Below are 12,716 nucleotides of genomic sequence, written 5' to 3'. Positions count from 1 at the left end.
TGCTGGGCTCTAAGGGAGGAAATTCAGGACGTTTAGGTGTGTGTTTGGAGAAGTTGACCTTGTCTGTGGGGTCAGGGAAGTCCTCTCTAAGGAAATGACATTTTAGCTGCGACCTGAAAGGTCATCAGAGTCTGAGAGAAGGTGTACCAGGTACAGGAAACAGCACAAGCAAAGGTCCTGAGGTAAGAGAGAGAAACTAGCACAAGAATTAGAAATTCAGAGTCACTAGCATATGATAATTTGTCATACAACAGTTAACTTTGCTTGCTTTCATGGAAATAAAATTCCTTATGACAGTTTCAATCCTTACTTGCTCTAATAGGTCATGGCCACTAGATGTGACCGTCGTTTTTGTCCACTCTAGACCTTAACTGATTTTTACTAAGTTTTAATTTTGTGAAGATACATTCTTTACCCCTATTAGTAGCACAGTTAAGCACATCCTGAGAGACATATTTGGAAATGTGATATTATTGCTACAAAGATATTGCAATACTTCAATGGAAGTTATGTGAAATTTTACCAAACAATGTAAGATTTTCAGTGCCTCTGCATTCATTTCCCATCAATACTATCACTAATATTCCTAAGTCAATTTTAACTGTAATTGTTAAACAGTTGTTGTAGTTCAAGTTCACTGCCATTCTTCAAATTACATACGTTACTTAGACCAGTGTTTTCCAAACTGTAATAGACATAGAGATTGCCTGGGGGTCCTGTTAAAATAAAGACTTTGACTAAGTTGATCTGGAGTAGGGCTGAGGTTCTGCATTTTTTTTTTAAAAAGACTTTATTTATTTATTTGACAGAGAGAGAGAGACAGCGACAGAGGGAACACAAGCAGGGGGAGTGGGAGAGGGAGAAGCAGTCTTCCCACTGAGCAGGGAGCCTGATGTGGGGCTTGATCCCAGGACCCTGGGATCATTCCCTGAGCCAAAGGGAGATGCTTAACGGCTGAGCCACCCAGGTGCCCCCGGAGCCTACTTTAAAAAAAAAAGTATTTGAGTTTAGAAATCTACAAGTTGAATCATAATTATTATCTGTGCTATGTACATATATTAGTATTGAATCTAAAATAATGACTAACGTCCAGCATGTTAAGAAGGTAAGCCTATTCCAAAATAAATCTTTTTTTAAAAAAGATTTTTATTTATTTATTTTGGGGGGGAGGGGCAGAGGGAGAGGGAGAGAGAGAATCTTAAGCAGACTCCCCAGTGAGTGCAGAGCCCAATGTGGGGCTCAATCCCATGACCCTGAGATTATGACTCAAGCTGAAACCATGAGTCAGACGCTTAACTGACTGAGCCACCCAGGCACCCCCCAAAATATATCTTTTATAATACCTGCTAACATTTTAATAAGTGGGTTTTATATTTATCCCCTGAGTAATACGCAATAGTTTTTTGGTGTTATTTGATTTTGCATAAATGTTCTTTCACAATGTTACCAAATGTTGCCAAATGAATAATAGTCCAATTTCCACACTCTTAGAAGTAACGGGGTGTCTGAGTGCTAGATATTATCTCACGAAGAGCAGAATCATTTATATAATGTTTTCAACAGGAATACACCAATATCTTTTCCCATTTTATACAGTCCCTATTTTGGAGCACTGCCTTTCACTATGTCCCATGTACCTCCAATGTTCTTTTCAGTGTTTTCCCTTCTTTTCTCTTTCTGTGCTTTAATCTGGATACTTTCTGTTGTCTATCTTTCAGTTCACTAATCTTCTGTTCTGCTGTTTCTATTCTGCTATGAATTACATCAAATGAATTCTTTTTTTTTTTAAGATTTTTTATTTTTTAAGTAATCCCTACACCCAACATGGGGCTTGAATTTACAACCCTGAGATCAAGAGCTGTGTGCTCTACTGACTGAGCCAGCCAGGTGCCCCTAAATGAAGTCTTTATTTTTTTTTTTAAGATTTATTTATTTATCTGAGAGAAAAAGAGAGAAAGAAAGAGAGAGATAGAGGGAAAGAGTCCTAAGTAGACTCCATGCTGAGTGCAGAGCTGGATCCTAGGCTCGATCTCCGGATCCTGAGATCATGACCTGAGCTAAAACCGAGAGTTAGACACTGACCCGACTGCACCACCTAGGTGCCCCATGAATTCTTTTTAATAGCAATTTTATTAAGGCATATTATACATACAATAAACTGCACCTATTTATAAACTGCACAATTTGATGAGCTTTGACATATGTACTTACCCATGAAACCACTGCCATAATCAAGATTCAGATCGTTCTCATCACTTCCAAAAGTTTCTTTGTGCTCTTACGTCTCATCTCTCTTTCCATACCTGTCCCAGGCAATCATTGATATGCTGTCAGTGTAGATTAGTTTGCATTTTCTAGAATTTTATATGGAACTATATAATATGTATTCTTTTGTTTTTAGCTTCTGTTGCTCAGTATAATGATTTTGAGATTCATCCACATAGTTGAGTGTTTTCGTAGTTCATTCCTTATTTTTTTTAAGATTTTATTTAATTGAGAGAGAGAGAGAGAGAATGAGCAGAGGGGAAGGAGGAGGGGCAGAGGGGGAGGGAGAAGCAGGCTTCTTGCTGAGCAGGGAGCCCGATGCAGGACTCAATTCCAGGACCCTGGGATCATGACCTGAGCCAAAGGCAGATGCTTAACCGACTGAGCCACCCAGGTGCCTCTAGTTCAGTCCTTTTAATGCCTGAGTAGTATAGATTTACCATAATTTGTGCATCCATTCACCTGTTGGTGGGTATTTGAGTTGTTTCCAGTGTTTTGATACACTGAGTAGAGCTGCTATAAATACATTCTCATATATGTGTTTTCATTTTTCTTGGGTAAATACTTATATTTTTGAGGTGTCTTTTTAAGGTGTCCACTTAGTTGTACTGTAGTCTCCAGTTATTTTACACTATTCGACAGTAATCAAAGTGTTGCTATGAGGGCATTTTTATAGATATGACGAAAGTCCTTAATCAGTTGGCTTTAGGAAAGGGAGAGTATCTTAGATAATCTGGTTTGGCCTGATTCAATTCATGGAAAGTCCTTAAAAACAGAGTTGAGTTTCTCCTGAAGAAGAACTATTGCCTTGGGACAGCAGTTTCAGCCCTTGCCTGAGAGTTCCTTCCTGCCAGCCTGCCCTATGAATTTCAAATTTGCTTAACCAGCCCTTTTCCCCACCTCTAACTGCATAAATCAGTTTCTCCAAATAAATCCCTTATTTCTTATCTTCTACTCATTCTGCTTCTCTGAACCCTGACCATACGTATTTTGGTCCTGGAGGTTGTTCTGGAGGAACAGAATCTCAAGAATGAGTTTTCTGAATTGGTTCTCTAACCTGGTTTAAATCTAAAGGCACTAATGACTATTTTCAGCAGTAAAGGGGGTACTCGTAGTCCATAGCATTGGATATGCCTAGTCAAATACCTACAGAAAGGAAGGTCCTGAGTGACCATGTATTTTCTACCTTAGAATATTTTAGTCATATTAAGGAATATAATGGGATTGGCTGGTTGCTCCTAACTGCACTGAAGAAAATGGGGAAAGAAAACGATGAGCTCAGGCCTTCAATCCCCAGCCCAGCTTATGCATAGACGACTTGAAAGCTTCCATATTTGCCTTGAAATAAACCCTTAGGGCCAAGATTTCTGAAAACCAAACTCAGAGCCTTATTTTGCAAGGGGCCAATAGAGACGCTGCTTAGAGTCTGTGGCAGGTCCCCTGAATCACACTGCAGAACCTTAGGATTTTGAAGCAAAGCCCTGCTATCACTTACAGATAACTGCCCTCCTTTTGAGAAACAGCTTTTGGTTTGCTACGGAGCCCTAGTGGAGACTGAATTCTTGATCATGGGCCATCAAGTTTCCATGTGACCTGAGCTGCCTATCATGAACTAGGTGTTATCTGACCCACCAGGCTATAAAGTTGTTCATAAAGGGCCATACTCCATTATCAATGAAGTGTTATATATATGAGCCTGGGCTTGGATAGGCACTAAAGGGGCCCAAATGTCCGTGGCCCCTACTCTTACTACATTATCTTTTCTCTTCCAGCCCACAGGTACAATCCATTGGGGGCATTCCCGAAGACCAGTTGACTGGGGAAGAGAAAACGTAGTTTTGGTTTGCAGCCTGTGTACAAAGGTTCTGCACCATATGCAGGCACTGGGTGAGAACGGACTGCTGTACTACAGCTCCTTTCTGGGAGAGTCTTGAAGAACAATAGCCAAGGAAAAGCCTCCCAGTTGTCAGCACTTCAAGCACTGCACCTGGTTGCTCATTTTGTCTGGAAAAAGAAACGGCCAGAAGCTTTGCTGGTTTGAAGGTCTTGGCTCCAAAGGGAAGAATGCTTCCACCAGAAGACACAATAACAATTTTTTTGAACTGTTAGCTGAGACTGTCACCTGGTCACTTTGGGTATCTCATGCCTTTGAATCAAGAGGCAAAGAATAGAGTTCCTTATTATGCTAAGTGAAATAAGTCAGACAGAGAAAGACAAATATATTTCACTTTCCTGTGGCACCTAAAAAAAATAAAAACTAACAAACAAAAGCAGGAACAGACCTATAAATTGGGTTGCCTTAGGGAAGGGTGTTGGGGGGATGGGCAAAGTGAGGGAAGGGGAGTGGGAGGTACAGGCTTCCCGTTATGAAATGAATAAATCACAGAGATGAAAGGTACCACATAGGGAATATAGTCAATGGAATTGAAATAGTGTTGTACGGTGACAGATAACAGCTACACTTGTGAGTATAGCATAGTATATAGACTTGTCGAATCACTATGTTTTACACCTGAAACTAATGTAAGAAGGGAGTTCCGGTATTGGCCATGTGACTGATTCTGATTATCAAGGGAGAAATTTAACTGCTACTATACAATGGAGATGTCTTAATAATAGTTAACTTTATATTGCAGTATTAAGACAGGATGTCAAAAGCAAAAAGGGAACATCACCTGAGGACTTTGCATCCTCTTTTGGGGAAAGTTATGTGTTTTCGGTTGTATGCAGGTTCGTTGTATCACATCAGGGGGAAGTATGACTTTGTTATTGTCTTTATTCGGAGCTTAAGTACATTTAAGGAGATGTGTAGGAGTGGGATTACTGGGTCATCAGACTTTTAAATTCTAGCTATTCTAATGAGAGTGTAGTGGTAGATCATGGTAGTTTTAATTAGCAAATCCCTAGATGACTAAAGATGTTGAGCATCTTTTTGTTGTTTATTGGCCATTTTTATTTTCTTTGGTGAAGTGTTTACTAAAACCTGTGCTCATTGTTTTATTGGCTTATTTATTGTCTTTTTAATACTCAAGTTCCTTATATATTCTGGATACAAGTCTTTTGTCAGATATATTGTATTGCGAATTCTCCCTCCCATCTGTGGCTTGCCTTTTCATTTTCTTAATGGTGTCTTTCAAAGAATAAATATTTTTAAATTTTGATGAAGTTCAACTTATGAACTATTTCTTTTTGTGCCCTAAGAAATCTTTGCCTATCTTGAGGTCACTAAAGATTTTTTCCATGTTTTCGTCTAGAAATTTACTTTAGTTTATCTATCTATTTATTTTAAGTAGGCTCCATGCCCAGTGTGGAGTCCAACCGCGGGGCTTGAACTCAATACCCCAGGATCAAGACTTGTGCTGAAATTAAGAGTTAGATGCTCAACTGACTGAACCACCCAGGAGCCCCCAAATTTATAGTTTTAGCTTTCATGTTTATAATCCATTTTTAGTTTCCTCAGGGGCCTTCTCTAGTGCTCCTAAAGTCTACTAATGCATCCCATCAACCTCAAATCTAAAAGTCAAACTTGCCACCTCCCAAGACTTCACTCTTCATCCAGTCTATCAAGTCCCGTCCCTAAGTGCTCTTCTTTACCACCACCAGTTTACCTTGCCTTGACCATAATAGCAGCCTCCTTACTGGCCCCTCTGTACCAACTCTGAGCCCCCTCCAGATCACTCTTCCTACTGCTATCGAAATGATGGTTTAAAAATATAAGTAATGAGGGGAGCCTGGGTAGCGCAGTAGTAAAGCGTTTGCCTTCCGCTCAGGGCATGATCCCGGCCGTTCTGGGACTGGGAGCCTGCTTCTTCCTCTCCCACTCCCCTGCTGTGTTCCCGCTCTCGCTGGCTGGCTCTCTGTCACATAAATAAATAAAATCTTTAAAAAAAAAATAGAAGTAATGAAAAATCCTCACTGGCTTCCCCAGATTCTCAAATTATAGTCTCAAATCCTTACCTCAATTATTGCCTGCCTTTTCCCACACTCAGCTCCACATTCAGTGGTCTTTCAGCGTGCCATCCTGGCCACGTCAAACACTCATCTGTTGGACCTTGTGAACTCCTTTCAAGTCGTCCTTTGGATTCCAGTCGGTATATCCTTGACTAGACCTCCACCCCACCCTCCCAAGTTCTCTTAGCACCATGTACCTCCCTGAAGAGATCTTACTAATAACAGGTTTTAATGTTGTGTGTTTCTCCCTTTAACGTTGTCCTTCTCCATCAGATTTAACTTCATGAGGCTAGGGATGCCTTTATTTCCATAACGTACTCCCAGCAAGTGGAACAGGGCCTATCACACGGAAGAAGCCTCAATACGTAAGCGAGGAACGAATAACTGAATTAGAAAAATGGGATAATAAAGAGATAGGCCGATGGCTGCTTGTGGTCCCCCCAGTGGTAATACTGGGCGGTAAATAGTAACAGTCTCGGTTCTTCTCGCAGCAGCGGACGAAAACCTGCTAGATCGGAGAAGGAAGGCAGGTCTTTCGAGCAAGGTGGGGAAAACAGGTGTGTGACTCCGCACAACGGCCAGAAGTGCGCTCAAACCTGCGTCGTTCCCGGGACTCGCTCCCCAGAAAAAGGGGCCAGACTGGAGGCCTTGGTTTCCGGCGGTAGCGCCAGGAGGAGCCCAACCGGAGCAGCATAGCATCACCTGCAGCTGTTCGTATCTACAGCCCAGGCACCGCGTGGGTGGGCGGGGCCACGCCTTCAGGGACCGTTCCCGCCCCCTGAAAGCGTGCGCGCGCCCGCCGCCGCCTCACGCGTGCGCCGCCGGCTGGGGGCGGAGGTTGTGGGCGGTGGCGGCGGGCGCGCGCGCTCTCGCCCCCTCGCGCCGGTTCGCGCTCCCGCGCCGGGGCTGAGGCGGCAGTGGCGGCTGCAGCGGCGGCTGCGGCGGCTGAGGCGGCGCGGGGGGAGGGCCGGGAGGGGGGTGGTTGGGGGGGATGGACCGGGCGCGGCGGCCGCAGCGGCAGGAGCCGGCGCTTGAGCTCGAGCCACGGCGCTGGCGGAGACGCCGGCTGCTCCTCCCCTCCCCGCCGGTGAGTGAGTGCCCCCGCCCCGGATGCTGGCGGCGGCCGCGGCCCCTCACGGCCTCTCCTCCTCGGGTGGGGAGAGTCGTGAGGGGAACGTGGCCAGGCGGCGCCGGCGACGCTGGCCCGGCCTCCCGCTCGCGGCCTGGCGCGGTTCGGACCCTCGGTCGCCCCCGTTCAGGGCTGGAGCTCCGGGCCTAGGACTCGTCCTCCAGCATCCCGCCGGGCCTTTTTCCTTCCCAGCTTGTTCCGCTGTCATTTCGATCCTGGGGCTTCTCTCCCCACCCCCACTCTTCGCCCCTTTTACAGCGCGCCCCCCTCCAAGGCCGAGTGAAGGGAGGGGCGTGTGAGGAGTTGGGCCGGGGCCTGAGGGACTGTTTGGGAGTAGACTGTGGTGGAGGTCTGGGGTCCTACGAGCCCTCGCTCGTCCTGGCGTCCCCAGAAGTTGGCCACTAGGGCTCAGCCATTGCCACCTGAAACCAGTTTTTCACCTTTTGTTTTTATTTTGAACTTGTCGTTTGAGGGGAGGAAGGAGCCCGTTGTACTGGGAACGGGGGAAAATAGGTGCCGCAAGGTGGGTTGTGAGTCTAGGCTGGCTGGGCTTGGTCTAAGAGTGCCTTTTATTAATCCTTTTAGGAAGGGAAAAGGGGGCTCAGTTGCCCCTTCCCTAAAGGGTCAGAGATCCGTTTATAGCTTGCAACCCACTGCTTTTTTTCATTCTAAGCAAAGGTGTGTGCAGTGTTGGTCCAGTTGTTGGTTTGGCTCATCCCTTAACAACATTGATAGGTGAATCTGCAGCAGAGTTTCTTGAAGCAGCCCACTTGAGCTGTTGGCTATTTTCCCCCCTTTTCTTTGGTGACACCATATATATGAGTGTTGGTAGATTCTAGTCAGAGCTTTTGCGGGCTGCCTTTTCATCCTGACTTGTCACAGAGGAAAGGAAGATGAAAACACACGCTCTAATCCAAAATGGTTGCTGTAAGTCTTACATACTTATAAGCATCTCTAGGAAAGGTCTGCATTCCTAAATTAGCTAATTCTTAAAAAAAAAAGAAAAAAAGAAAATTCAGGGCTTAAAAAGCAGGGTAGCTGCTTTAGAATAAAACTTTGATACATTTATATGTTCTGACCAGTATGTTAAATTTTGGGAGTGATTGGTTAAACCAAATCCTTGTCTTTGAAGTACCTGTGTGTAGAAATTATTGCAAATCCTGGAGGAAAGAACCTTATGAAACTTGTTAAGGACAAGATTCTTCCAGGGGCTAGATACGTTTTTTTCCTCCATTTGTAGATTAGAACACTGAGACTGGAATTGTGAGGAGGTGGTAGTTTTACGAGTGTCCTGTAACAAACCATGCTTATAGGTGGGATTTTAACTATATCTCGTCCTCTACCAACAGAGTTGGCTTGTATTTTTTTTTTTTTTTTGAAATCACACACCCACTCTCTGGCTAGTATAGGAGGATTAAAAAGCTGCCTCTGGTCTGTGGGCGGTAACCTTTTAATTTCTAAAGAGTTTTCAGTTGCTTACAGAATAGATTGCTGATCAGCATAGGAAAAATTTAGATATTAAAATTTCATTAGCACGTGATCAGATCTGTTATAATTATGAGCATTAAGATTTGGCATGGTGTAGGTGCTGTGTACTATGTATAGGAAATTAGGTTTCTCAGAGTATTTGCATCTTAAGATAAATAGAAGTGCAGTCAGCTGACAGAATGTTGTTACACCTTCCAGTGGTTGAGAGAATCTTTTATGAGCACAAAAAAACTTGTACGATTTGATGAAGAAACTGAGTGACCTGGACTAGTTGGTGACCACCATTTCTTTAAGCTGTTTGCTACTTCTCTCTACTAGAATATTTCCCCTTTTGTGCAAGAGTTTTTCTGCCTGTCATATGTGTACAAAACCTATAATGGCTGAGGGCTTAAGTTTAAATTCCTCAGAATGACATCTATGGATCACTCATTTATTTATTCATCAAATATTTATTGAGTCCTTAATTTTGTTCCAGGAATTTTTCTGAAATATTCCCCATGGCGGGGAACAAAATAGACAAGGTCCTTGTTATTGAGCTTTTTTTCTGTGTGTATGAGAATGAGGATAGCAAGCAAACATGAAATTCCAGGTAATGCCATAAATCAGCAATTAGCAAACTTTTTTTGTAGAAGACCAAAAAGTAAATATTTTAGGGTTTATGGGCTATACAGTTTCTATTGCAGCTACTCTGTTGTTTAGTGTAAAGTAGCCACACGTAGTACATAGACAAGTGTTTCTATGTTCTAATTAAACTTTTGAATTTCATATCATTTTCCCATGTCACAAAATATTATTATTCTTTTTTTTTTTTTTGGACATACTAAAGCATGGGACAAGCTGGATTTGGCCTGTAGGCTGTAATCTGGCCCTTTATAGAAAAAGTTTGCTGATTCTTGATATCAGCTATGAGGAAAATAAGATGATGTAACCAGTGAGTGACTGGTGGGGGTCGTGGAGAGGCCTCACTAAGGAGAAGATATTTGAGTTGTGATCTAAAAGATGGAGGAACTTTGCTGGCAAATGAAACAGCAAGTACAAAGGTCTGCAGGTGGAAATGAGCTGCTCCTATGTTCCCCAGCATTGAACCTTACATACCATGTCATTCTTGGCTTTGTCTTTTTTTCATTTTGTTCTTAAGTAGGTTACCCTCTTCCTGTCAGGTTTTAAAAGTCTACCCATAATAGGATCTAAGACTTGGAAGGGATCTTAACTTCCTACCCAATTTCTTTCTTGTAAAGTGTGCTCAGTGATTTTTCAGCTTCTCTTTGAAACCTTTGATGACAGTAAATTCATTACTTTGAGGTAGCCTATGCCAATTTTAGATAGCTCTAATTGTTAGAATGTTCTTCATGTTGTAATAGGATTCACCCTTTCTTCCTTTTTTCCCTGATGCTGCAGTGGGGTTGCACTTCATTCCCAGGATTCAGTTCTAACTAAAGTCAGCACTTGAAACAAAAATCATATAAAATGAAAACTATACTTGAAAATCCTTTAAATTGTGGGGTGCCTTGCTGGCTTGGTTAAGCATCTGACTCTTGAACTCAGCTCAGGTCTTGATCTCAGGGTTGTGAGTTTAAGCCTGGCTGGTGTTGGGCTCCACGCTGGTTGTGGAGCCTACTTAAAAAAAAAAAAAAATCCCTTAAAATGCTTAAAAAATATGTGTGCATGTTTTTGTATATATAATGATGAATAATTCTTATGCACTTTGCAAACTGAGCGCCACTGAGCATTACTAAAGGAAGGAGCAGGAGGAAATAAATTACTATGTAGATATGTAGGCCTTAAACAATTGTGCTCTTTAAAACAGCTGTCAAATCCCTATCAGAGAGTGGTGGATGGTGGAGAATTTTAATGTGTTCTTGCTTCCTGGCAGGGCTAATTTTATTGTATTTTTACTTTAAGCCTTTGTTACAATGATAATCACTTATAAATGTGTTGTGATATTAAATGAGATAATATGTATGGAAGCACATGGTAAGTCGTCAATAAATGTTTGCAAGATTTAGATTTAAATTTTTGCTTTAGTGGGCTCATATGCATACTGTCCTTTGAAAAGTTGCAGAGAAGAATTTGGCCACCTGCTTCCTGTCTTTCCAAATTGGCATTTCCTGTTGTGGCTTTACCAAACAGCTGTCACTCTCTACGCCCTTGAGTGTTGGTCACATTTTACCAGAGGTCAGCTAGTAAGTTAAATGGCTGTATGATGTAACTCTTTTCTGCCACATGACTCTTAAAGTATTTGAACACTGCTGTTGTCTCCCATTTAAGTCTTCACTTTTCAGGGCTAAATTTCATTTCTTTAATTTCTTTTAGTCTTGTTTCTTCACCCTTTGCTTGTTCTTATGAGTGTACCGATTTATTCTTTTTTACTTTGACACCCTGAAGTACGTTTTAAGGTAAAACTCAACTTTTATTTATTTATTTATTTATTTATTTATTTATTTATTTGACAGAGATAGAGACAGCCAGCGAGAGAGGGAACACAGCAGAGGGAGTGGGAGAGGAAGAAGCAGGCTCATAGCAGAAGAGCCTGATGTGGGGCTCGATCCCAGATCGCCAGGATCACGCCCTGAGCCGAAGGCAGACGCTTAACCGCTGTGCCACCCAGGCGCCCCTAAAACTCAACTTTTATCTCCTTGATGAAGTCTACCCTCATAATTCTAGGCCTTCTCTATATTCCTAATATACTTTTATCTACACTTCTCAATTTAATATTTTCTTATATTTGTTTCATGAGCATTTTTCTTACCTCACAGTGAGACAGTGCTTCTTAAGGGCCAAAACCATGTTTCAGGTATCTTTTGTACCCTGATGCACTGAGTAAAATTTCAGGCATGCAGTAGTTTACAATTAAAAACAAAAACACAAACTTTTAAAATAAACTTTTTTTTTTAAGAACAGTGTTATATTTACTGCATTATTGTGAAGATAGTGCAGTTCCTGTCTATCCCACACCCAATTTCCCTTATTAACATCTTACATTAGTGTGGTATATTTGTCATGAGTAATGAACCAATATTGATTCATTATTACTAAGTCTATACTGAGAGTTCCACAGTTTTTCCCTTAATGTCCCCCCCCTTTTTTTTTGAGAGAGAGCAAGCAAGCAAGTGGGGGGGGGGGAGGGAGAGGGAGAGAGAGAAGCCTAAGCACACTCTGTGCTCAGTGGCAGAGCCTGATGTGGAGCTTGATCTCACAACCCTGCGATCATGACCTGAGATGAAACCAAGAGTTGGATGCTTAACTGACTAGGTTACTCATGCATCTCCTATTAATGTCCCTTTTTGTGTTCCAGGATCCCATTCAGGACGCCACTTTATATTTCATAGTTATGTCTTCTCAGCTCCTCTTGGTTCTTACAATTTCTCATTTTCCTTGTTTTTTAATGACTTTGGCAGTTTCAAAGATAATTGATTGTTTTTGTAGTATGTCCTTCAATTGGTACTTGTGTGATGCTTTTCTAATGGTTAGACTGATGTAATGTGATTTTGGGAAGACCACAGAGGTAAAGTGTCATTCTCATCACAAATCAAGAGTACATACTAGTGTGTCCCTTGCTGATGTTGATGTTAACCTTGATCACCCAGCTTGTGGTAGTGTTTGTTTTCTCAACTGTTAAGTTACCCTTTTGTTCTTCCCTTTCTGTGCCATGCTCTGAAAGAAAGTTACTGTGTGTAGCCTAGACTTGATGAGTTATTCTCCACCTCAAGGGTGGAGTATCTACATAAATTTTGTTGCTCAGGTTGTTTGAGGTTTGGCTTTGGGAGCTCTTTTCACTTGTCTTCTGTATCCCTTCCCTTTGACATACTCCCACGGTTATGTGTGAATGAACACTTTCTTTCTGGCAACATAAAATGCTCCAGGCTCATTTTTTATGTCATTT

At 42.2% G+C, this 12,716-nt stretch overlaps 1 protein-coding gene across 5 annotated transcripts in view; it reads left to right on the top strand.

Annotated features, from left to right (window-relative positions):
* Window positions 1-7,189: 7,189 nt before the first annotated feature.
* The window catches only part of TMCC1 (transmembrane and coiled-coil domain family 1), a 232,902-nt gene continuing 227,375 nt past the window's right edge, over window positions 7,190-12,716 (top strand). For 2 of the 5 annotated variants that reach the window (XM_026501416.4, XM_044385084.3), the window contains exon 1: window positions 7,197-7,303. The gene's annotated coding sequence lies outside the window, so the exon portion shown is untranslated. Of the gene's footprint in view, window positions 7,304-12,716 lie in introns of all 5 variants that reach the window. The other 3 variants (XM_048227227.2, XM_057311956.1, XM_044385085.3) reach the window with 2 other exon arrangements.

Source organism: Ursus arctos, unplaced genomic scaffold (genome assembly GCF_023065955.2).
Source record: "Ursus arctos isolate Adak ecotype North America unplaced genomic scaffold, UrsArc2.0 scaffold_14, whole genome shotgun sequence".
Taxonomy (NCBI): domain Eukaryota; kingdom Metazoa; phylum Chordata; class Mammalia; order Carnivora; family Ursidae; genus Ursus; species Ursus arctos.
The sequence above is the reverse complement of the archived record's forward strand: the minus strand, read 5'-3'. Positions and strand labels throughout refer to the sequence as shown.